This window comes from Capricornis sumatraensis, chromosome 20 (assembly GCF_032405125.1).
Source record: "Capricornis sumatraensis isolate serow.1 chromosome 20, serow.2, whole genome shotgun sequence".
Classification (NCBI taxonomy): Eukaryota; Metazoa; Chordata; class Mammalia; order Artiodactyla; family Bovidae; genus Capricornis; species Capricornis sumatraensis.
This window is the reverse complement of record NC_091088.1, coordinates 56,853,473-56,878,539: the sequence shown is the minus strand read 5'-3', so window position 1 is coordinate 56,878,539 and position 25,067 is coordinate 56,853,473. Positions and strand designations below refer to the sequence as shown.

The 25,067-nt window shown below is 49.9% G+C and overlaps 1 non-coding gene and 1 pseudogene across 1 annotated transcript; one reads left to right on the top strand and one right to left on the bottom strand.

Moving 5' to 3' along the window:
• The first annotated feature begins 12,249 nt into the window (after nucleotides 1-12,249).
• The window catches only part of LOC138096820 (carcinoembryonic antigen-related cell adhesion molecule 7-like), a 38,593-nt pseudogene continuing 25,775 nt past the window's right edge, over nucleotides 12,250-25,067 (top strand).
• On the bottom strand, nucleotides 18,013-18,137 carry LOC138097257 (U6atac minor spliceosomal RNA). The gene has a single exon (XR_011146461.1). It is a non-coding gene; the product is annotated as a U6atac minor spliceosomal RNA (small nuclear RNA).

Sequence of the window (25,067 nt, the reverse complement as noted above, 5' to 3'; positions counted from 1 at the left end):
CAAGCAGGAAAACAGCAAACAAAATCAATAAATATACTTAAATGTAATAGATCAAAATCATTTTCAAATGGGGTCTCGAAATGCACATTCAATCCAGACGACCCACTTTACCCTGTTCATTCCAAACCGTTCCCAGATTGTATACACACCTCTCTCCACGACCACCTTCAGTCTCTCTCCGCTGCCCAAATTTTTACTCTTTCACTCATCCAACAAACCTTCCTGAGGTAAGAGCTAGGTAGGGCCAAGAAAGCAGTGAAAGCAATGGATCAGACATTGTCTTACTAACGATAACACAAGTTTAAAAAGAACCTGGCACCATTTCCTAGCACATAAAATGCCTCCCCAGTATTTATGATTGTCACCACTGCCATCATCACGAATGGTCACTGGACTCTGTGGGTTTCCAGGCAACCACAGCAGACATACGTGCAGAGGCAGGGCTCAAGGAGAGTGCTCGCTCACTCAGTCACGACGGACTCTTTGCAACATTATAGGCAATGGCACTCCACTCCAGTACTTTTGCCTGGAAAATCCCATGGATGGAGGAGCCTGGTAGGCTGCAGTCCATGGGGTCGCTAAGAGTCAGACATGACTGGGCAACTTCGCTTTCACTTTTCACTTTCATGCATTGGAGAAGGAAATGGCAACCCACTCCGGTGTTCTTGCCTGGAGAATCCCAGGGACGGGGTAGCCTGGTGGGCTGCCGTCTATGGGGTTGCACAGAGTCAGACACGACTGAAGTGACTTAGCAGTAGCAGCAGACTATAACATGCTGGGCTCTGCTGTCCATGGGATTCTCCAGGCAAGAACACAGGAGTGGATTGCCATGCCCTCCTCCAGGGGATCTTCCTGACGCAGGGAATTGAACCAGCATCTCCTGTGTCTCCTGCAGTGCAGGTGGATTCTTTACCACTGAGCCACCTGGGAGAGACAGTGTGGAAGATCTCAAATGCCACTGAAAAGGGCTTTCCAGCTGTAAAAATGGGAAGATGTCTTTTTTCTTTTTTAACATGGGAATAAAATGATCAGAAAAATAATATAAGGAAATTAAAGTGGGAACCATCAGAAAGAATAAATAAAGAGAGGAAAGTTACAACAAGGTAGATCCCGCTTCCCTCTCTGACCCTCTCCTCAAACATCAGAAGGGGAAGTCAGAAAAGGAACACTCGAGACTTCCTTAGAGGTCCAGTGGTCAAGACACCACAATCCTGATGCAGGGGGCCCCAAGTTCGGTACCTGGTCAGGGAACTAGATCCTACATGCTGCAACTGAGAGTTTGCATGCCGAAGCTAAAGATCCTGCCGACAGGAAGATGTCAACAGGAAGATCCCACGTGCTACAGCTAAGACCCAGTGCAGCCAAGTAAATTTTTTTTTTTTAAATGAGAAAGAAAAGGAACATTCCTCCAGAGTCTAGCTTCTGTCATCTGGATCAAACAGAGGACTCAGCTGGGATGCTGCCTTCATGAGAAGAAATATTTTATCTGAGTGGGGAGTAGAATGGGCCCCTTCAAGACATAACCCTCTGGTGGGAGGGTGATGGACACCCAGCTTCCTTCTGTCCCCACCCTTCCTCCTACAGCAAGAGACACAAGTGCTTCACTCGGCACAGGAGCGGGGAGCCAGCGGTGCTCAGCCCACTTGCCGACCGCCTCCAAAAGGAAGACCATGGATGCCAGGTTGAAGAAGTGGAACCCAAGATGGTGGGAGAGCCATCATGAGTAGCCCACGAGGGATCTGTGACAAAGGAGGTCTGTGGGGACCCAGAGGGATGAAGCCAGGGAGATCAATACCTCCCACGAGGGCTTCCCTGGTGCTCAGGGGTAAAGAATTCGCTTGCCAATGCAGGAGACACAAGTTCCATCCCTGGTCCGGGAAGATCCCACATGCTGCAAAGCAGCTAAACCCGTGTATCACCACTACCAAGCCTGTGCTCCAGAGCCTAGGAGCCGCAATTAGTGAGCCCACGTGCTGCAACTACTGAAGCTGGAGCGCCCCAGAGCCTGTGCTCCTCAACAAGAGAAGCCACCGCAACTAGAGAGCAGCCCCTGCTCACCACAGCTAGAGAAAAACCCACGCGGCAGCGAAGACTCAGCACAGCCAAAAATAAGTAAATAAAATTATTAATATATATATATATATCTCCCTTGAGAAAAAAAAAAGCACAGCAGAGCCAGGTTCTAAGTTGGTATTTAAGCCTGTTAGAGATTCATGCATTGGAGAAGGAAATGGCAACCCACTCCAGTGTTCTTGCCTGGAGAATCCTGGGGACGGGGGAGCCTGGTGGGCTGCCGTCTATGGGGTCGCACAGAGTCGGACACGACTGAAGCGACTTAGCAGCAGCAGCAGCAGCAGCAGCAGAGAATCAAAGCCACACCAGACAACTATAATCCAGCTGGAGCCAGCACCAGAAAAAAACATCCAGACCAGCCAGCATCTGAGGATCAGCAGGGAACCGGTAGACAGGGATCCAATAGCCCACTGCACAGCAAAGACCCTCCTCACTCAGCAGGAGCCCCTTGCCTATCACCAAGCTGAAGCCCAGCAGGAACCTCGAGCACAGCAAAAATCCGCTCTGCACCAGGAATTTCGTGCCCCGCAGGCCTCTGCCCCACAGACATCATCTCCCATCCAAAGGGTGCCCTTCAGTAAACAGGAAGCTGCCTCACAGCACAGACCTCAGCCAGGAAAAGAATCTAGAACTCAACAGAACCCAGAACTGAGACAGGGATCCGGAGCCCAGTCAGAACCTGGTCCTATAGAGCCTCTTGTAGCCCCACAAGAAGCCGGATCAACCACCTCTGGCCCAGCCTAGACCTCAGCCCCAAAATGGACCACCAGCTCAGACTAAACCTATGTCCTGAGAAAGATGGTAAGAGTCGGACCCTGGCTCAGCCCACAGCTCCAGCTCAGGGAGCCAAAGGCCAGCTGAGGTCTTTACCACGGAGATTTCTAGCAAAACCAAACCAGGGCTTCCCTGCTGGACCAGTGGTTAAGAAGCCACCTGCCAATGCAGGAGGTTTGATCCCTGGTCTACGAAGATCCCATCTGTCGAGGAGCAACTGAGCCTGTGCACCGCAACTAACGAATCTGTGCTCTAGAGCCCAGAAGCCACAGCTACTGAAGTCCGTGCGCCCTGGGGCCCGGGCCCTGCAACAAGAGAAGCTGCTATGATGACAGATCCTCGCACTGCAACTCGAGAGTAACACAGCTCGCTGCAGCTAGGGTAGAGCCTGCATAGCAATGAAGACCCAGCACAATAATAGATAAATAAATTAATTAAATTATACATATATAGACCCAACCTACCACCACGCAGAAACCCACTTCAGAGCTGAAGACATTTCTTGAATGGGTAATAGAGTTTGGTGCAGATTTGGATGTGGGGTTTACTTTAGAGACCGATTTGCCAGCCAGGAGGGATGAACAGTGGCCCCCAGAATGAAGCTGGCCTTCAAGGGGCAACCTGGTTATGAAGTGATGCCAGGATTCAGTGGGATACCAACAGTTCAGTTCAGTTGCTCAATCGTGTCTGACTCTCTGCAACCCCACAGACTGCAGCACGCCAGGCTTCCCTGTCCATCACCAACTCCCGAAGCTTGCTCAAACTCATGTCCATCAAGTCAGTGATATCATCCAACCATCTCATCCTCTGTCATCCCCTTCTCCTCCTGCCTTCAATCTTTCCCAGGGTCTTTTCCAATGAGTCAGTTCTTCGCATCAGGTGGCCAAAGTATTGGAGTTTCAGCTTCGGCATCAGTCCTTCCAACGAATATTCAGGACTGATTTCCTTTAGGATGGACTGGTTGGATCTCCTTGCAGTCCAAGGGACTCTCAAGAGTCTTTTCCAACACCACAGTTCAAAGGCATCAATTCTTTAGCACTCAGCTTTCTTTATAGTCCAACTCTCACATCCATACATGACTACTGGAAAAACCACAGCTTTGACTAGATGGACGGTTACTGGCAAAGTAATGTCTCTGTTTTTTAATATGCTGTCCCTTGGACTGCAAAGAGATCCAACCAGTCCATCCTAAAGGAAATCGGTTCTGAATATTCATTGGAAGAACTGATGCTGAAGCTGAAACTCTAGTACTTTGGCCACCTGATGCGAAGAACTGACTCCTTTGAAAAGACCCTGATGCTGGGAAAGATTGAAGGCAGGAAGAAAAGGGGACAACAGAGAATGAGATGGTTGGATGGCATCACCAACTCAATGGACATGAGTTTGAGTAAATTCCAGGAGCTGGCAATGGACAGGGAGGCCTGGCGTGCTGCAGTCCATGGGGTTGCAAAGAATCAGACACAACTGAGCAACTGAACTGAACTGAACTGAGGTTGGTCATAGCTTTTCTTCCAAGGAACAAGTGTTTTTTAATTTCATGGCTGCAGTCACCATCTGCAGTGATTTTGGAGCCCCCCAAAATAAAGTCTCTCACTGTTTCCTTTGTTTCCACATCTATTTGCCATGAAGTGATTGGACTGGATGCCATAATCTTAGTTTTCTGAATGTTGAGTTTTAAGCCAACTTTTTCACTCTCTTCTTTCACGTTCATCAAGAGGCTCTTTAGTACTTCTTCCCTTTCTGCCATGAGGGTGGTGTCTCACCAACACCCAGGAAGAAAACCAGCAGCCAGAATTCTCCCAGACAATACCGGTACACAGATGAGTTGAGCTTGGAGGAAGGGAGAGGGGGAGGGGCTCCAGGGATGGCCACTCCTTCAGTCAAGAAGAAATGAGACCTGCCAGAACGTCAGGTGAGCTGAGGTCACCGTCCAGCTGTCCAGACACAGAGCCAGAGCCCCCTCTGATGGAGGAGGGAGCCGAGGCCTGGAAGAGAAGGAGCCTGTAAGACTGGGCAGTAGGGGCTGCCGGCACGCCAGGATCCCCAGCCAGCCTTGGACTCCTTGCCCTGTTCCAGGCCACCTCCCCGCGGGGACACGGGGGAATCAAACAGAAACTAAGAAAGGCTGTGGGCGAGGGCAGGTGTTCATCCCCCGGGCCCAAAACTCTGAGCACTGCTGGGGGCAGGCGCCTCACTGACTGGGCGGGTTTCCACGCAGGCCAAGCCGGACGCCGGGCAGGGGCAGCCTTTCAGTTCTCCGGGGTGCCCAGTGGGCAGGAGGATACTCTTCCTGGGGAGCCCCAGTCCTTCCAGGCCCGTGGCCACATGGGGTATGATCTCAGGAAGTAAGTTAGGGGAACGGAGCTGCCTTGGCCACTGGGGCCCCGGCCTGAGAAAGGGCCCAGGATGGGTCCAAGAGCCGTAGCCACCACCGTGGTGGCTAAAAGGCAAAGCCAAGGGTGAACGGGCGAGGTTGGGGAGTGGCCCTGATGGTACGTACCTTAGACACCCTACGAGAAGCTGGGCAGAGTGCACTGACCCACCGCCACGAGAAGTGGGGAGCCCGTGGACTGGCTCACGGGGTGGGTGCGGGCATAATCCATTGAGAGAAGGGGGTGACGTGCCAACAAAGTGTCACACCCAGCACAGAGACTATTGGATCTTGGGAGGAGAGTCCAGAACGTGAGTGTCCCGAAACAGGATTCCCGCTCCGGCTCCGGACTTGCTGCGTGACCCTGGGCGACTCCTGCCCTCGGTGTTTCCAAAGTGGGAAACGGTTCAAGCGCGATTTTCCTGTCTCTGACACTCTTGAGACAGTAATGGGGGAGAGGTTTAGAAGCTCTGGCCCAAAGAGGAAGTTAAGCAGTGAGTCAGGGAAAGGCAGGAGGAAGGGGCACGCCTGGAGGAGGGGTGAAATACAGCTTCAAGCAGCCCTGTTCCAGCATTCTTCACTCAATCCGCTTATCTACGCATGATCAGTCCACCAACCTGTTTCCTGACTCCTACTCTTAGGACAAGGGGCTGTGGGTCGACTTGGGACCTTCACTTGGGCTTCCCTGGTAACCCAGACGGTAAAGAATCTGCCTGCAGTGTAGAAGACCCAAGTTCAATCCCTGGGTTGGGAAGATCCCCTGTAGAAGGGCATGGCAACTCACGCCAGTATTCTTGCCTGGAGAATCCCATGGACAGAGGAGCCTGGCGGGCCACAGTGCATGAGGTCAAAAAGAGTTGGACATGACTGAGAGATTAACACTTTCACCTTTAACCTTCACTTGGGAGAAAGGAGAGCTGCCACCTGGGTTCCCTAGGTTGTCACGTTATTTACAAGTCTCAGAAGGCTAGAGAAACTGACAGACAAGACATCCTGCCAGCCTCAGGCCCACATGAATCCTTGCTGGATTAGGAGTGTCGATCCAAGTGAAGACCTATGGGAATTTCCTCTGCAGGAGAGAAGCTGACTTAGCCCTCGGGCCCAGAGACCCCAAACTCATCACCGTCCCTGCCATAGACATCACCAGTAGCCAAGGGGAGAAGTGCAGCTGGCTCCAGACACACACAGGAAGGCTCAGAGCTCAGACGGGGGCCCAACGGCATTCCTTGTCACACTGCAGGACACAGCTTCAGACAGGACCGAGTGCCCAGAGGCAAGACAATGATCAGGAAATGGGCCTTGGAGCCCTGATGCCTTAGGCTGTGAGGGTTGGTACACTGGACAGAGGCTCCCTCCCTCCCTGCCTCAACTTTCCGAGCTATAAAATGGGCATAATGACAGGAGTGCCTATCACTGGGCAATTGTGAGGTCTGGAGAGTGTAGGAGGGTGTTTGGTGCTACAAGCCCTCAGGAGGGTGGAAGTGATCCTTACTGTCACCCCAGCTAGACTGTGAGTTCCCTGAGAGCTGGCCGTGTCCACTTTGTCTACCCTACAATTGCAGAGTCTGGTATGCCAGGCACACAGGCATTCAAACATTCATTTGCTTAATCAGGGAAGGCATGCATGAACTGTAACTGTGTCCACTATATCCAGGGAACTGGAAACTCCAGGACCCCCACAGCCCCAGCCAGACATCAGGATCAAAGCAAAGGATCAGAGTGACCCACGTGATGTCTCGGGGACAGTCTGAGTGACACACTCACTCAGAGTATGCTGTGAGGGCTGAGATGGAACAGTGGTGGACAGATGGTCTCAGAGGGGTTGGCACTGCAGGGAGTGGGGAGGGGTATCAAATGCAGGAATGGTGTCCTGAGAGGCGGGGTGGCAGGACCTCCCCGTCCCAGCACCCCAGGTCCTGATCTGGGGTTGACGGGGAACCTGGGACCCCACCTGCCCCCTCAGGCCCCGGGAGAACCTGTGCTGCAATGATGGACGCTTCTCCCCTCACCCTTCCCAGCACAAGGCCTCCTGAAGTGCCCGGGAGGACTCGTCTCCTGCTGTGGAGGGTCCATTCTGGAAGGTTCCTCAGCAGCCCAGCCAAGGGCACATGCACAGATCCTGAGTGCCGGGGCCGCAGGTTCACAGCTGTTTCCCCCAGTGCCCACGCTGGTGGCCTAGGTGTCTGGGCACCCATGTCCAGCCCACACTGCCCACTGTGCCTGGAGCCGTGTCCCTCAGCAGTGACTTGGGTCCTGGGGTGGGTTCCAGGTCATCAGACCATCCTGCCACCTCCTCCATGTGAGGTTCTTCCTGGAGGACCCTGATGTCTGTCCTAGGAGCTTCGCCCAGAGCAAATCTAGAGAGTGTTTGAGGGCTGGTGGTTGTGGCAATGAACACATGGCCATTTGTCTCCGGTGATGGAAAAAGAGGAGCGTGAGTGCCCTCTAGTGGGCTAGTCGTGCTAGAAGAGGAGCAAAGAGGACCCTGGGGAGTTGAAATTAGGGCTGACCTTGGACAAAGGGCACATTCAGGTTCAGGAAGCATATTTAGGGGGGATTAATGAAATATCAATAACCTCAGATAGGCAGATGACACCACCCTTATGGCAGAAAGTGAAGAGGAACTAAAAAGCCTCTTGATGAAAGTGAAAGAGGAGAGTGAAAAAGTTGGCTTAAAGCTCAACATTCAGAAAACTAAGATCATGGCATCTGGTCTCATCACTTCATGGCAAATAGATGGGGAAACAGTGGCTGACTTTATTTTGGGGGGGCTCCAAAATCACTGCTAATGGTGATTGCAGGCATGAAATTAAAAGACGCTTACTTCTTGGAAGAAAAGTTATGATCAACCTAGATAGCATATTCAAAAGCAGAGACATTACTTTGCCAACAAAGGTCCGTCTAGTTAAGGCTATGGTTTTTCCAGTGGTCATGTGTGGATGTGAGAGTTGGACTATGAAGAAGGCTGAGTGCAGAAGAATTGATGCTTTTGACCTGTGGTGTTGCAGAAGACTCTTGAGAGTCCCTTGGACTGCAAGGAGATCCAACCAGTCCATTCTAGAGGAGATCAGTCCTGGGTGTTCATTGCAAGGACTGATGCTAAAGCTGAAAATCCAACATTTTGGCCACCTCATGCGAAGATTTGACTCATTGGAAAAGACACTGATGCTGGGAGGGATTGGGTGCAGGAGGAGAAGGGGACGACCGAGGATGAGATGGCTGGATGGCATCACCAACTCAATAGACGTGAGTCTGAGTGAACTCCGGGAGCTGGTGGTGGACAGGGAGGCCTGGCGTGCTGCGATTCATGGGGTCGCAGAGTCGGACATGACTGAGCGACTGAACTGAACTGAACTGAACTGAATTTATGGCTGCCTGTGGCACTAGTGGTAAAGAAGCTGTTTGCGAATGCAAGAGAAGTGGGAGATGTGGGTTCCATCTCTGGGTCAGGAAGATCCCCTAGAGAAGGGAACGGCAACCCATTCCAGTATTCTTGCCTGGAGAAACCCATGGACAGAGGAGCCTGGCGGGCTACAGTCCATAGCATCGCAAAGAGTCGACACGATTGACACTGATTGACTAACATTTTTACTTTTCACTTTCATTTCCATTTAAAATCAAATAGAAAACTGGAGGTTGCTCCTGGGCCGTTTCCCAGAGCCAACTGCCTATGACCAGCGGCAGGATAAGCTGAGGCTTGGGCTCCCCTGGTCCTCAGGACAACAGAGAAGCCACCCCCTCTGTCCCCCTGAGCTAGCTTTCAGCCACGAAGCCCCTGAATTCACTGGGAGGCTAATTAGGGGATGCAGGGCCCTGCAGTTGCCCAGGGGGTCTCTGGCTCTTTTACTTGCTCAGTCCAAAACATCACCAGAACCATAGGCTTCACCTCCAGCCCTGTCCAGGGACATTGGAAACTCCTGAAGCTTAATCCTACTGGAAGGCAGTGATTCCACCCTCAGGTCTTGTGGGCACCCGAACACCTCAAGCACCTGATGTGGGCCCCCTGCCAAGATGCCACTGGGAGGTACCTGCCAGTTCCCTCAAGTGGTGGTCGTCAAGCCTTGCAAGCAAGTTCCTACAAACCGCCTGACGCCGTCACCTGGACCTTCTCCCCAGTACTAGGAGAATCAACTGAAGCTCTGGGTTGTGGTCGACTCAGCTTCAAGAGCACCCAGAACCCAGACTGTTGTGCCAGGGAGGCTGTGTGAGACCTCGGGCAACTCAGGGATGGGAGGCGAAGTTATAATGAGGACTCACTTTTCTTTGAGAGCCAACTGGGAGAGCAGGGGGCAGAGCCAGGGCAAGGGACTTCTACATTAAGCCCCTGACTGCAAATGTGTTTATCGGGGCTTCCCTGGTGGCTCAGTAGCAAAGAACTCACCTGCCAGGGCAAGAGACACAATCTTGATCCCTGGTCCAGAAAGACTGCACGTGCCTTGGAGCAACTAAGCTGCAACTACTGAGGCTCTACTTTTTACAAGCTAAGCTCTGCAACAAGAGAAGCCACCACAATGAGAAGCCCAAGCACCACAATTAGAGAGAGCCCGCCCAGCACAGCCATAGCTAAATAAATTAGATTACTTTTTAGAAATGGGTTTGTTTTCCTTGAGACGGGGGCTTCCCTGGTGGCTCAGATGGTAAAGAATCTGCCTGCAATGCAGGAAACTCGGTTTCAACCCCTGAATTGGGAAGATTCCCCTGGAGAAGAAAATGACAACCCGTTCTAGTGTTCTTGGCTGGAGAATCCCATGGACAGAGGACTAACAGTTACTTATTTGAGACCACGGGGAGCTCTGAACAGAAGGTTCTGCTCTAGCAACGATGTCTGGAAGGATGAAACGGAAGCCAGACAAGATATTCAACGGTGTGTGTGCATTCAGTAATAGATGATCAATAAACATTCATAAAATGGATGAGGGATGCCACCCAATGGTCTACGCCTAGTGTGACACCTAGAGGTCAGAGAATATTTCCTGCGGACACAGGGGCACCGGCATCAGCCTGGGAGGAGACCTGCAAGTGTCTGCGGCTGCTGCTCCAAGACAGGACTTGATTCCTCCAGGAATCAGGAGAGAGGACATGCTAAGAGCTAAGTCGCTTCAGTCGTGTCCAACTCTTTGTGACCCTATGGACTGGAGCTTGCCAGGCTCCTCTGTCCATGGGATTCTCCAGGCAAGAATATTGCTGTGGGTTGCCATTTCCTTCTCCAGGGGATCTTCCTGACCCAGGGAGATGACAGGGTCTGCTTAACTGTGAGGAGTCAGACTCCAGCTCATTCCTAGATAATCACACTCCCTTCTGTCTCTACTGGGGAAGAATCTTGTAGTCTCCCTGGAGGGCCTGGGCCAGCAGCTTGAGACCTTCCCCTTCTCATGGAGACCTGACCTGGTTCAGACTCCTGATCTTCCATCCCATCGGGAGTCACCCTGGGGAAGGGGGCCCCTCCATTGTGCCTGCTCTATGCCGCACACTCCTTCTAGGGGCCTAAGGACACCCTGCCATGCCAGCTCCCATCCCTCCTGTGACCCATGGGAAAGGTCACAGTGAGCACAGGAAAATCAGCCAGGGTGACAGGGCTGCCTCTAACGGCACGGAGGAACACGGACAGTTTATGAGCCAAGACTCAGCCAACAGAACAAAGCAGGAGGGTCTCCCTCAAACACTTCCTCCGAGGACCAGGGAGCCCACAGTCAGCCCATCCCCCATAGCCAGGTTCCTCTCTCCCCAGGACACGCAGGAAACCTTTTCCTTCTCACCTGAGAACCGCAGCTCCTCCTGACAGACGCCAGGCTGGTGACACCCGAAAGTGGAGGTCAGGCCCCCTCATCAGTCATCACTCACCTGACCCCTTTCCCTCCTCCAGAGTCATCTGTGACCTTCACCTTCTCAGATATTTGAGAACAGTGGGAAGACCTGGGGCACCCATCTGGGTTTCTATGTCACCACAGAAATTATCACCAATTTTGGAGATCCCGGGGTGTCTGTGTTGTGCTGACAGACCCCAGACCAGAACACGGCAGAGGCCGACACTGGGGGGTGGGTGGGCCTCTCAGTTGACTTGTCACCATCAGCCTTGCTATTGAAAGTGTGCCGCACCGTCCAGTATAGCCAGCACCAACTGAGAACTTGTTAGATGCAGACTCTCAGGTCCACCCCACATCTGCTGAGTCAGGCTCTGCGTTTGAATAGGATCTGCAGACCCTCCTTGTGCATAGAAGTTGGGGAGAGGCTGCCCCGCCCCATATTATGAAGTCTCAGCCAGGCTGGGGAAGCGCGTGACCTGAGCGGCTGCTAAGACATTTCAAAGGTGTCACCTGGGGGTTCGCAGTCTTCATGAGGCGCCACAGGTGATTCCCATGCATCGTGGGGATGACGTCCCTGTGACAGAAGTCCCTGATGCGCCTCCCCTGCCAGGCTCCTGCTCTGAAGGGAAAAGCCAGAAGGGGATGAGGGAGGGCTGTGGAGGAGGCTGAGTGTGCATCTGGTCCAGAGGAGTGGGGACCCCGGAACTGGACACCCCAGGTTTGCGCTTGTCCACACAAGTGTGTGTGTAGGGGTGTGAGTATAGGGGTGTGTATATTGGGTGTGTGTGCAGGGGTGTGTGTAGATGTGTGTTTGTAGGTGTGTGCGTATAGGTGTGTGGAGTGTGTGTGTGTAGGATTGTGTGTAGGAATGTGTGTGTAGGTGTGTAGGGGTGTGTGTAGATGTGTGTGTGTGTGTGTGTAGATGGAGAATCACTGCTCTAGAAGGCAGAGGACTCAGCAGAGTTCAGGGAACAGAAATACAGACAGAGGGGGAAGGGGGAGGGGGGCCACTAGGGAGGGAAGGAGGAGAGGGGAGGCAGGGGGCGGGGCCTGGGCAGAGACCCCGCCCCCGGGCCACGTGACCCAGCGAAATGCTTCTGCCCCCGGAGGAAGCCCAGCACACAGTGGGAAGGACAGCAGAGCTCACACAAGGACTGCAGGGTTTCTGAGCGTTTCTGGAGCAGAAGTTCTCCTCACAGAGAGAGGGACACAGCAGACGCAGGCACCATGGAGCCCCCGTCAGGCCCTGCAAGCAGGCGGCATGTCCCCTGGAGCAGGCTCCTGCTGGCAGGTGAGAGGGGACAGTTTTCAGGGAGGGGGTGGAGACTGGAGAATGAGAGACTGGCTGGTCCCTGGGGGAGACAGGGCTCTGAGAGGGGACAGGGGGCTTCTGTTCAGACCTGAGGGCAGAGGGGAGTGGACCGGGGAGGGAGGGGCTCAGCCACAGGAGACTCTGCTTGAGCTAGAGCTGGCGAGGGGCGGGAGGACTCAGCTGCTGTAGGTTTTACGAGTTATTCTTCACTGAGCAGTTTGTTGACAACTGATGACGATAATAACAATTTATGTCTGGGTGTTACTCCAGAAAGAACACACCGGGACACTAAGCAACACCCTTCCCTACAACTCTTAAAAGTTGACAAACACCAGGCTGTAGAGGTTCCTTCACCAGGAATTTGGGTACAAGAAAATCGGACAAGCCCCTGCCCTCACGGAGCCCGCGCTCTGTGGGGAGGAAGACACACAAGCAGAGAGATGGAGAGTGTGCTGGCGGGTGCTCCAGGCATCACGCAGGAACCCGAGCAGGGAAGGGTCAGCAGTGAGCACAGAGGGTCTTTACAGCAGCTGGTCTGGGTGAGGGGCATCTCCCAAGAGGCCCCGAGTGTGAGCAGGCGTGTGAGGGCAGCGAGGGGGTGAGCCAGGGCACAGCTGGGGAAGCAGAGGAAAAAACGAGCCCGGGGGCGCTGAAGTGCCGGGGGTCATGCTGCTGACCTTGAACCAGCAGGACATATACATACACGCACGCACATGCACGCGCGCACACACACACACACACACACAGAGTATAAAAACACACACCAAGGCTGAGGGATGAAGAGACCTGCTCAGAACCCAGCGCACCATTTCCCCATCCCCCACACAGGTCAGAATATTAACTGATATCTCTCTCTTCCCTCCTAGTCTCACTCTTATCCTTCTGGACCCTGCCCACCACTGCCCGCCTCACTGTTGAAACGGTGCCCCCACTTGTTGCGGAAGGGTCGGTCGCCGTTTTTAACATCCTTGAAAAGGAAGGGATTATCATCGGCTATGGCTGGTTCAGAGGGAACAAGGTAGATCAACAAGCTGCAATTGAAGGCTACCAAGTAATTGAAAATTCACATACACCTGGGCCTTCAAACACTGGTCGAGAGACAATAAAACCCAATGGCTCCCTGATAATCCAGTCTGTCAGGAAGCAAGACGCAGGAACCTACACCGTGATCACTGTAAAGGCTGATTTAACTAATGTTTCGGCTTCTGGACAGCTCCAAGTATACAGTGAGTGCTTCCTCTCTGACCTCGGGGTGCTGAAAGGGGCGGTTGAATTCTGCTTTGACAGACCCGGCTGGCGCCTCCATCTCCCTCTACGTTATGTCCCGAGTCGGGGTTTGAACGTTCAGTGCAGGGCACACACTGTGGAGACAAACTCCAAAGGGTCCCACTTCCACTCTGGGGATCTGGGCCCTGCAGACGCTGCAGAAAGGAGGCCGGTCTGACGGGAGGGGCTCGGCAGAGGGAGAGCACTCTCAGTCCAGCCCCCCGGCTCCCTCCCTGCGACCCCGACCCTGAGGAAGACCCCGCAGGACCAGCAGGGCCCTGGCCTGAGGGACCCTGACAGAGCCGCTCAGGCCCGCGGGGAAGCCCCTCCCAGACCCCGTCCCAGGGTCCCGGCTCCAGCGACCGTGGGGAGCCTGTGCCGCTGGTGGGTGTTGGCCTCCCAGGCGGGGCTGACTGGGGCGGATGATTCCCCAGATCCCTGAGGCCAAGGTTTCTCAGCAGGTCATCGGCCAGGGCTCAGCCCCAAGAGCCTCGTCTGAGCAGGGGTGGAGTCCAGTCCTTCCCCTGACATTCAGCATGGAGAGCAGGCTAGGCTGGGTCCCCGCGCCGTTAGCCGACCCCCTGGGGGTCAGAGGAGACTCCAGAGGAAGGTCAGCGTCCCCAAGAAGGACCAGAGGAGAGAAGACGCCCCGGCAGCTCCTCACCCCGCAGCGGGCAGCCCAGGGAGCCCTCTCCTGTGGACACAAATAACAGTAAACAGTTTATTTGGCGACTCCTCTATGTTCAGTTTTAGAGAATTAATTATGAATGATTTGGGCTTCCCAGGTGGTGATAGTGGTAAAGAAATGAGCTGCAATGTAGGAGACGCAGGTCTAATCCCTGGGTCGGGAAGATCCCCTGGAGACGGAAATGGCAACTCACTGCAGTATTCTTGCCTGGAGAACCCCATGGACAGAGGAGCCTGGTGGGCTACAGTCCATGGGGTCACACAGAATAGGGCAGGATTGAAACGACTTAGCACAGTACAGTAGTACAGTGCTATGCGCAGCTTTAGGTCATTGATTATGAATGATTTAAGGTCATTACAGTACACCGACAGTCCAGAGATAATTCACCATTTATCCTATTGTATGGAAAAGAAAGTGAGGTATAGAGGGATACAATCAGTGAATCAGAGCTCTTCACACAGAACATAACTGGCCAATCAGGGTCAGGCCAGCAGCACAGCTCCTCCTCTCCTCCATCCCGGGGGCCTTCCTATAATATCTAGGAATGCAGAAGCCAGCTGTTGGTTCAGATCCTTTCTCTTTGGGCAGGCCCAACTCAGAGGGAGAGAGTGTGACCTGAGAAGTAAAAGGATACAGAAAAATAATTCTGAATAAACAGAATTATTATTTCTCTGTATTCTAGAACTAAATTACCTGCATCAACCATCAAGTCAGTGACAGAAATGTCCAGGCCTCCCCTCCTTAGGTAGCCGATGGACAAGCTCCTTGCACTGAGTGAACCAGAGATCATGTACTTGCTGGTTACTGGAGGTGCTGGGTGTCACTCCCACTGGAGTAAAATGGAAAGGACTCAGTTCCTCACTCCCCGGTCTATACCTGCAGCCAGCGCAGGGCCTGACAGGCAACGGGCTCTCAGTGTCCCCTTGGGGAGGGAAGGGTGGAAGGAATAAGGACGGATGAATGATCTGTGATCTCTTCAGGCGCTGGAATCTGGATGCAGAGTCCTAGGAGGCTCTGGCCACGCCTGCCTCCTGTCTCTCCAGGGAGAGGAGCTGTGTTTTATACCCTGATCACCTGCCCCTAAAGCGCACTGGGAGCTGAGTCTCATGGTGACTGTGGGGCTGCTCCGCCATGGGAGGGTTTCCAGGAGTGGGGGACAGGGGTCCTGCTTCTGGGCAGTGGTGGGGCTCTTGCACCTCTGGATGTTTGAAGTCACTTGAAACCCCCACTTTAAAGTCGCTTGTAAATGGACATTTCTCACTCCCTGCTCTTCCTGTCTCTCACCTTCCTCCTTCATTTCAGCCAGGACTGGCCCTGCTCTGCACAGCTTCCCTGCCCTTAGACGGAAACATGTGTGCTCAGTCACTTCTAACTCTTTGCAACCCCGTGGAATGTAGCCCGCCAGGCTCTTCTGTCCATGGGGTTCTCTAGGCACAAATACTGGAACAGGTTGCCATTTCCTTCTCCAGGGAATCTTCCCGACCCAGGAATCGAACTCACATCTCTTGTCTCCTGAATTGGCAGGCAGGTTCTTTACCAGCTGGGCCATCGGGGAAGCCCCCACCCCCTGCCCTTAAGCCTTCCACAGATATTTCCCTAATTGACTGACTTCCCTGTTCCCAGCCTGGCTTGTGGCCGGGCGCACCCTCCCAGGTGATAGTAAAGGACTCAACAATCTGGGAGCAGCAGCCTCTGTGGGGCTCCAACACGAGCCGCTTTCCCCAGGTCGCCAGGAGAATGAGCTTCAGCTGTCATCATCTTGTGATGGGAGTAACTCATTAATGTCTCAGATGCAGAGTGATGGAAAACGAGGGGCGGTTATGGTTGGAAATCTTTCCAACAAGATTGTACCAAGCTCACAGGGTCGCTGTCACTATATACATCTAGACCAGGAGACTGGACATGGTCATCCTCATTCCCTAATAAATTATTTTGTTGTTGTTGCTTAGTTGCTCAGTCAGGTCTGACTCTCTGTGACTCCATCGACCATAACCCGCCAGGCTCCTCTGTCTGTGGGATTTCCCGGGCAAGAACACTGGAGTGGGTTGCCATGCCCTTCTCCACGGGATCTTCTCCAGCCAGGGCTCTAACCCACGTCTCCTGCGTTGGCAGGCGGATCTTTTACCTCTGAGCCTCCGGGAAAGCCAGTAATAAATTTTTTAAAGAGAAGTAATTGCCTTTCCTGCTCTGTGTAAAGTTCCCTTGCCCCTACAGATACACAGGGGTGGCAAAACTGTCTTCCGTAACATACACAGAAGGGTATATAACAAATGAGACCTGAAACTTTTTAGAACCGAAGGAAGTTCTAGGAAAGGATCCATCAAAGTTCACAGGAAAAGTTTCACTTCAGGCTGAGGATGCTGTACACATGGGTTGAGAAGGTACTACAGAGATGTCTAATGGAAAGGTCAGGGTCATCCAGGTATTATTGGGGTGAGGGAGGAAAGGGAGCCTTCTCCTCACACATCCTCTCTTGAAGAGAGACCCACAGCCTTGTTCACAGGCTCAGGGTCCTCCTCGGGGTCACCTTCACAGAGCTCACTAGGCCCCGGCAGTGGGTAAGACACCCGAAGAAGGAGCTTAGCCCCAGGCCGCCGACCTAGCCTCAGTCAGCCACCTCCTCCATTCTCTCCACAGGCCTGCTGCGGCAGCCCTCCATCCAAGTCAACGACCCCATGGTCAGAGAAAAAGGAAACAGGGTGGTCATTACCTGTATCACAAATGAAACGGGCATCAGCATCAAGTGGATCTTCAATAAGCAGCAACTAAAAGCCGCAAAGAACATCTTCCTGTCCAAGGACAGCAAGAACCTCACCATAGACCCCATCAAGAAGGAAAATGCCGGGGAATATCAGTGTGAGATCTTCAACATAGGCACTTCCAAGAGAAGTGAGATCTTCGAGCTGAAGGTGAAAGGTAAGTGACCGCTTGCCCCATGCTCCATCTTCCCAAGAGGATGGCTCCACCTACAGGGTGCACAATGGATCGAGGTCACAGCAGGCAGACTGTCAGTGAGGAGACTATTACAATAAAAAGATGGCAAAATCGTAATAGCTCCAGCTCTGAAAAGAAAAGGTGGGGGGCTTCCCTGGTGGCTCAGAGGATGAAGAATCTGCCTGCAATGTAGGAGATCGGAGTTTGATCCCTAAAAGTTGGGAAGATTCCCCTGGAGAAGGGAATGACTACCCACTCCAATATTCTTGCCTAGAGAATTCCATGGACAGAGGAGCCTGGTGGACTACAGTCCATGGGGTCGCAAAGAGTTGGACACAACTGGGTGACTAACATGCACGTGCGCGCGCACACACACACACACACAGAAAAAAAATACAGTAAGTTTCTAATCCTGGGGCTGGCATTTACTCTGTGACCTTGCACAAGATTTTTTTTCTGGTACACTATATGGTAAAAAAAAAAAAGTAAGATTTATCATGTAAATAATTTTGGAGTTTATAGCTCAGTGGTATTAAGTAAGTCCATAAATATTGTTTTGCAGTTGTTACCCACATATATCCAGTAACACCTTGGTAAGTATTGTCATCTAAGCAACATTAAGTCTTCTAGCCCATGAACACTTCTCATTTATTCATGTCTTCTTTAATTTCTTATTCTATGTTTTCCCTTTGAAAAAAAATTTGTTTAGTTTCTCTTGTACAAGTCTGTCAGCTCCAAAATTCCTAAATTTTATTCTTATTGATGCTGTTATAAGTGGAATTTATTTTTATAAAAATGATGGTTAGATACTATGATTCAGGTAGCAATTCCTTAACTGTATGCATATTGTCAGGTCCAAAGGCCTCTGCTATTTTTGTCAAGGGGAGTGTTACCCTTATCTCCTTCATACAATATATACAGGGAAGTTTTTAACTTTTCTTTTCATGTTGTTCACTGTTCATATATAGAAATACAACTGCATTTATGTGTTGGTTTCATATCCTGCAGCTCTATCAAATTTGTTTATTAGACCTAACATTTTTTTGTGAAATTTTTAGGGTTTTCTGTTAATATATAAGGCCACATCCTCTGCAAACAGTTAATTTTGCTTCTTAATTTACAATTTCAGTATCTTTTCTATTTTCTTTGGCACCAAATTGGTCCATTACTTTTTAAAAAGTTATTTTTTGTAATTCACAAAGTTTTATTAGAATTCAATGAGATACCTGATATAGGTTCTTAATGCAATGGACACTGTTTTATTTATTAATTTTTAAAATAATTTTTTTACTTATTTTTGGCCAGGCTGGGTCTTTGTAGCTGTGTGGGCTTTTTCGCACAGGCTTAATTACTCCATTGCATGTGGGATCTTCTCAGACTGGGGTGGAACCCGTGTCTCCTGCATTGGCAGGCGGACTCTTTACCACTGAGCCACCAGGGAAGCCCTGTCTGTTACTTTTAATATTGTTTTGAATAGAAGTGGCAAAAGCAGGCATCCTTATCTTGTTCTTGATCTTAGAGGGAAAACTTTCAGTCTTTCACACTTAGAATGGTGTTAGGTGCGGGTTTTAATATACGGCCTCTATAACACTGGAGCTTCCCAGGTAGCGCTAGTAGTAAAGAACCTGTCTGCCAAGGCAGGAAATGTAAGAGACGCAGGTTCAATCCCTGGGTCAGGGAGATTCTCCTGGAGAAGGGCATGTCAATCCACTCTAGTATTCTTGCCTGGAGAAGTCCATGGACAGAGGAGCCTGGCAGGCTCCAGTCCATGGGGTCACAATCTTTGTGATTCCACTTTGGTAGCATCTGTGTTTCTAGGAATTTGTCCATTTTACTGAAGTTATGCAATTTGTTGGCATACAATTATTCATAATACTCCTATAACTCATTATTTCTTGAGAATTAGTAGCAATGTCCCCACTTTCCTTGCTGGTTTTAGTAATCTGAATCTTCCCTGTTTCTCTTGATCAGTCTAGTTAACGTTTTGTCAGAATTGTTCATCTTTTCCTTCCCCCCAATTATTTATTTACTGTGCTGTGTTGGGTCTTCATTCCTGTGCTGGCTTTTCTCTAGCTACGGTGAGTGGGGTTTAATCTCTAGTTGCAGCGCACGGGAGTCTCACTGCGGTGGCTTCTCTTGTTCTGGAGAATGGGCTCTAGGGCCTACGGACTTGAGTAGTTGCAGCCCGTGGGCTCAGTAATTGCAACTCCCTGGCTCTCGAGCACAGGCTCAGTAGTTGTGGAGCGCAGACTCAGCTGCTCTGCGGTGTGTGGGATCTTCCCAGATCAAGGGTCAAACCCATGTCTCCTGAATTGGCAGACAAATTCTTTACCACTGAGCCACCAGGAAGCCTTGCTTATTCTTTTTTGAAGAACCAATTTCTCGTTTTATTGTTTTTTTTTTTTCCTCTATTACTTTTCCATTCTCTATTTTATTTGTCTCCACTCTAACGGTTATTATGTCTTTCCTTCTGCTAGCTTAGGGTATGGTTTGTTCTTCTTTTGCTAGTTCCTTCAGCTGTAACGTTTGGTTGTGAATTTGAGATCTTTCTTCTTTTTTAAGGTAGCCATTTACAATTATAAATTTGTGCATGAGATTCTTAACTTCACTGAGCCTCACAGTCCTCAACTGAAATCATACTAAGGTCTCTGCTTCATGTCATTGTTTCAAAGATTTAACGTACTATTCAGTTAAACCCTTAGTAAAATGCTGCACGCTGAGGAAATGTTCGATAACTGTTAGATGCTATTATTACTATTACTACCATTGGGCTCTATAAAATCAGGTATTCCTACCGTCAAGGACTACACTAGATCCACCTCTTATTAGTTATATGACTTTGGGTACCTTCTTTTTTTTTAATCATCACTGGAAGTCTTGGGTTTTTCATCTGTTAAGTGGAAATAATGTTGACCTGCACTCAATATGCCAGCAAACCGGGAAAACTCAGCAGTGGCCACAGGACTGGAAAAAGTCAGTTTTCATTCCAATCCCAAAGAAAGGCAATGCCAAAGAATGTTCACACTACCATATAATTGCACTCATCTCACACACTAGCAAAGTAATGCTCAAAATTCTCCAAGCCAGGCTTCAGCAGTACGTGAGCTATGAAATTCTAGATGTTCAAGCAGGATTTAGAAAAGACAGAGGAACCAGAGATCAAATTGCCAAAATCCACTGAATCATAGAAAAAGCAAGAGAATTCCAGAAAAACATCTACTTCTGCTCTATTGGTTATACAAAAGCCTTTGACTGTGTGGATCACAACAAACTGTGAAAAATTCTTAAGTGGTGGGAATACCAGACCACCTTACCTACCTCCTGAGAAATCTGTATGCAGGTCAAGAAGCAACAGTTAGAACCAGACGTGGAAAAACAGACTGGTTCCAAATTGGGAAAGGAGTATGTCAAGGCTGCATACTGTCACCCTGTTTATTTAACTTATATACAGAGTACATCATGTGAAATGCCAGGCTGGATGAAGCATCAGCTGGAATCAAGATTGCCGGGAGAAATATCAATAACCTCAGATACACAGATGATGCCACCCTTATGGCAGAAAGTGAACAGGAACTAAAGAGCCTCTTGATGAAAGTGAAAGAGGAGAATGAAAAAGCTGGCTTAAAACAGAACATTCAAAAAACGAAGATCATGGCATCTGGTCCCATCACTTGATGGCAAATAGATGGGGAAACAGTGGAAGCAGTGACAGACTTTATTTTCTTGGGCTCCAAAATCACTGCAGATGGTGACTGCAGCCATGAAATTAAAAGACACTTGCTCCTTGGAAGAAAAGATATGACCAACCTAGATAGCATATTATAAAACAGAGACAAACAAAGGTCCATCTAGTCAAAGCTATGGTTTTTCCAGCAGTCATGTATGGATGTGAGAGTTGGACTATAAAGAAAGCTGAGTGCCAAAGAATTGATGGTTTTGAACTGTGGTGTTGGAGAAGACTCTTGAGAATCTCTTGGACTGCAAGGAGATCCAACCAGTCAATCCTACAGGAAATCAGCCCTGAATATTCATTAGGACTCATGCTGAAGCTGAAGCTCCAATACTTTGGCCACCTGATTTGAAGAACTGACTCATTTGAAAAGACCCTGATGCTGGGAAAGATTGAAGGCAGGAGAGGGGGACGACAGAGGATGAGATGGTTGGATGGCATCACTGACTCAATGGACGTGAGTTTGAACAAGCTCTGGGAGTTGGTGATGGACAGGAAAGCCTGGTGTGCTGCAGACCATGGGGTCGCAAAGAGTCAGACACGACTGAGCGACTGAACTGAACTGAATGTTGACCTGGCAGGGTTATTATATGAATCGTATGTGGTATGTGTAAAGTATATAGCAGAGAGTCTGCCATATAATAAGTACCTCATAACAATAGCTAACATCGGCATTCATCTTCAGATTTGAGTTGACTAGTGAGGAAAACAGAAATAAAAAACAAAGTGATGCAAAAAATATTACATATTGGAAGGGAGGGAAAGAATAAAACACTCATAGGAACATGTTCCTGACTAAATATGGGAGAGGAAAAAAAAAAAGGATTTTGACTGCAAGTTTTCTTGTCTGGTATACTTTTCATCCTTGAGATGCAGCCAAGATGGGACTAGACATCCAAGATATTTACTGGGAGAATGCCTGTTTAGGAAAGTGGGGCAGGCGTGGGAGGAGCCTTGGAAGGTCCTCAGACCACAAGGCATATCTGCCCCAAGTGAAAAAGAAAGAGAAGGAAGGAAGTTTTAGGCTGCAGTGCAGTTTTAGAGAGTGTCTGCAAAGCTGATGGGGAGTCCTTGAGCTAAAGTCACCCATGGAGGAAGATCATTTCTCATCAGTTCAATTCAGTCGCTGGAACTGGAATTAAATCACCTCCGCTAGCTTTGCTTGTAGTCATGCTTCCTAAAGCCCACTTGACTTTGCATTCCAGGATGTCTGGCTCTAGGTGAGTGCTCACACCATCGTGGTTATCTGGGTCATGAAGATTTTTTTTTGTATGGTTCTTCTGTGTATTCTTGCCACCTCTTCTTAATATCTTCTGTTAGGTTCATACCATTTCTGTCCTTTATTGTGCCAATCTTTGCATGAAATGTTCTCTTGGTATCTCTAACTTTCTTGAAGAGATGTCTAGTCTTTCCCATTTTATTTTTTTCCTCTATTTCTTTGCAGTGATCACTGAGGAAGGCTTTCTTATCTCTCCTTGTTATTCTTTGGAACTCTGCATTCAGATGGGTATATCTTTCCTTTTCTCCTTTGCCTTTGGCTTCTCTACTTTTCACAGCTATTTGTAAGGCCTCCTCAGCAACCATTTTTCCTTTTCGCATTTCTTGTTCTTGAGGATGGTCTTGATCACTGCCTCCTGTACAGTGTCACGAACCTCCATCCATAGTTCTTCAGGTACTCTGTCTATCAGATCTAATCCCTTGAATCTGTTTGTCACTTCCACTGTATAATTGTAGGGGATTTTATTTAGGTCATACCTGAACGACCTAGTGGTTTTCCCTACTTTCTTCAATTTAAGTCTGAGTTTTGCAATAAGGAGTCCATGGTCTGAGCCACAGTCAGCTCCTGGTCTTGTTTTTGCTGACTGTATAGAGCTTCTCCAAGCCAGAATAATGCAGTGGGTAGCCTATCCCTTCTCCAACAGGTCTTCCCAATCCAGGATTCAAACCAGGGTCTCCTGCATTGCAGGGAGATGAGCTACCAGCGAAGGCCCTATCATTTCTCATAGGATTATTGAATTCACATCCTTACTGGGAGCCAGTGTGAAGGGTGTTCTCTGTGCAAAGGGGCAGTGAATTCAGAGGGCTTTCCATCAATAAATGCCCACCACGAGACACCTGAGAGGCACATATTCATAGCTGTCACATTTGGTACCCAGAGAAAGATGCAGTCATGAAAAGGTGGGAAGCGATGTGTGGGCTGTAAGGTATAGTTCGGGCCGAGGCAGAAAAAGGAAAGACAACCTCAACAGAAGTAGGTTACCTTTATTCAGGCAAGGAGGGGCGACAGTCAGCCTAACAACCAGGCTGAGCGTGGAGAGGGATCAGGGAGGCTCCATATTTATAGGGAGGTTTGTGGAAGCGATAAGGGAAACATTAATCAGGCGGGATGTTTTGGGTATTCTTTAGTTGAAGTGGCATTTGTAGTTGGGCAGGGGGTGATAAGTCTTCTGGGGAGCTGTAGGGGGTGGAAGGTTTCTGGACAGGGGGTGATAAGTCTTCTGGGCAGGTGTAGGAGGTGGAAGGCTTCTGGACAGGGGGTAATAAGTCCCAGATAGATGCAACTGGCCTGGAGCATCAGAGTGGGACCTACAGTTCTGTTTTGTTTTCTCCGAAGTTAGATGATTCAGCAAGGGCCTTTGAAACTGTTGTTTCCTTTTCTAGGCCCAAAAGACTCCTTCATGGACTAGTCACTCAGTCATGCCTGACTCTTTGCGATCCCATGGACTGTAGCCCCCCAGGCTCCTCTGTCCATAGAATTCTCCAGGCAAAAATACTAGAGTGGGTTGCCATTTCCTCCTCCAGGGGATCTTCCTGACCCAGGGATCAAACCCACATCTCCTACATTGCAGGCAGATTCTTTACCATCTGAGCCATCAGGGAAGCCCCAGGAAAAGGTGGGAAGTTATAACATAAAACCATGAAAAGGTGGGAAATAGTTACATACAAAAATAACCATCAGTCCTTCTTACATCTCCAAAGCCTTTGGAAATATATGTGCAGAAAAGGCCAGATTGGGACTGAGGCAGCTCTGGTCACCAACCTAGAAATATATGGAGAAAGAAAGAAAATCACAAGGATCTTGTCACCTAATCACCACACAACAGCTCTCCCACAGAAAATCGATTTTGAAGGCACAAGTAGAGGCTACTCAATGTTGACAGCTGTTTCGCAGAGCACCTCCCACTGTAAAATAATGTCACTTTCATTCATTGTATTCTTTTCTTTTCTTTCCATGACAGACTCTTGGTTTGACCTCACAACTGGTACCATTGTCGGCATCATGATTGGAATCTTGGTTGGTCTGGCTGTGATAGCAGCCCTGATGTATTTTCTTTTTTTCAAATAGACTGTAGGGTAGGCCGCCTCTCCTCTTGTTCTGCTTTCTCCGAGGCTGACTGCCCTGCTTGGGAGAGGGAAGGAGACTTCATCTCCATCTCTGGCCGGGATGTGCTCCTCAGTCTTCCTAGAGCCCTGCTTCTCGGCACTGATTTTTATGGGTCTCCTCTTCCCTGTTCTTCATGCTTCCTGTACCCGCTTCTCTTTTGGACATGGCTATTCCCACCTGCATCTGAGTTAGAGGAGTGTCAACTGAAAAGGTAAACAACGTGAGAGCTGCGAGTTAGGTTTCACTGGGGGCAAAATGAGGACTGCAGCCCAGGAGGCAGCGCCTCAGATAGCTCTGATAGCCTGCTCCGAAGAGGCAGTCGGGGAAGGTCAATATATAAGATTTCGTTGAAGGGGGAGTTCAAGGCAATTAAGTGCTCACGTTATAAGAGGTTTTCTGCTAGACACGAGGAGGTGATGTCATCATGATAGGATTTAGTGCTTTTCTAGAGATGAGATGCAAGGATGGGAATCATGAAATCAGTTTCTGAAAATATCCAGCTACCTCACCAGATTCCTTGGAGCACAGAGTGCCTCATGCCCCCCTGAATTCCCTCAGGGGGTGTTGAAGGTCAACAGCTGCAGGAACACAGGGTTCAGTCTCTGCAGAAAGTGAAAGTGTTAGTTGTTCAGTCGTGTCCAACTCTTTGTGACCAAACAGACTATAGCCTGCCAGGCTACTCTGTCTATGGGATTCTCCAGGCAAGGCAACAAAGGAAGCCACCACAATG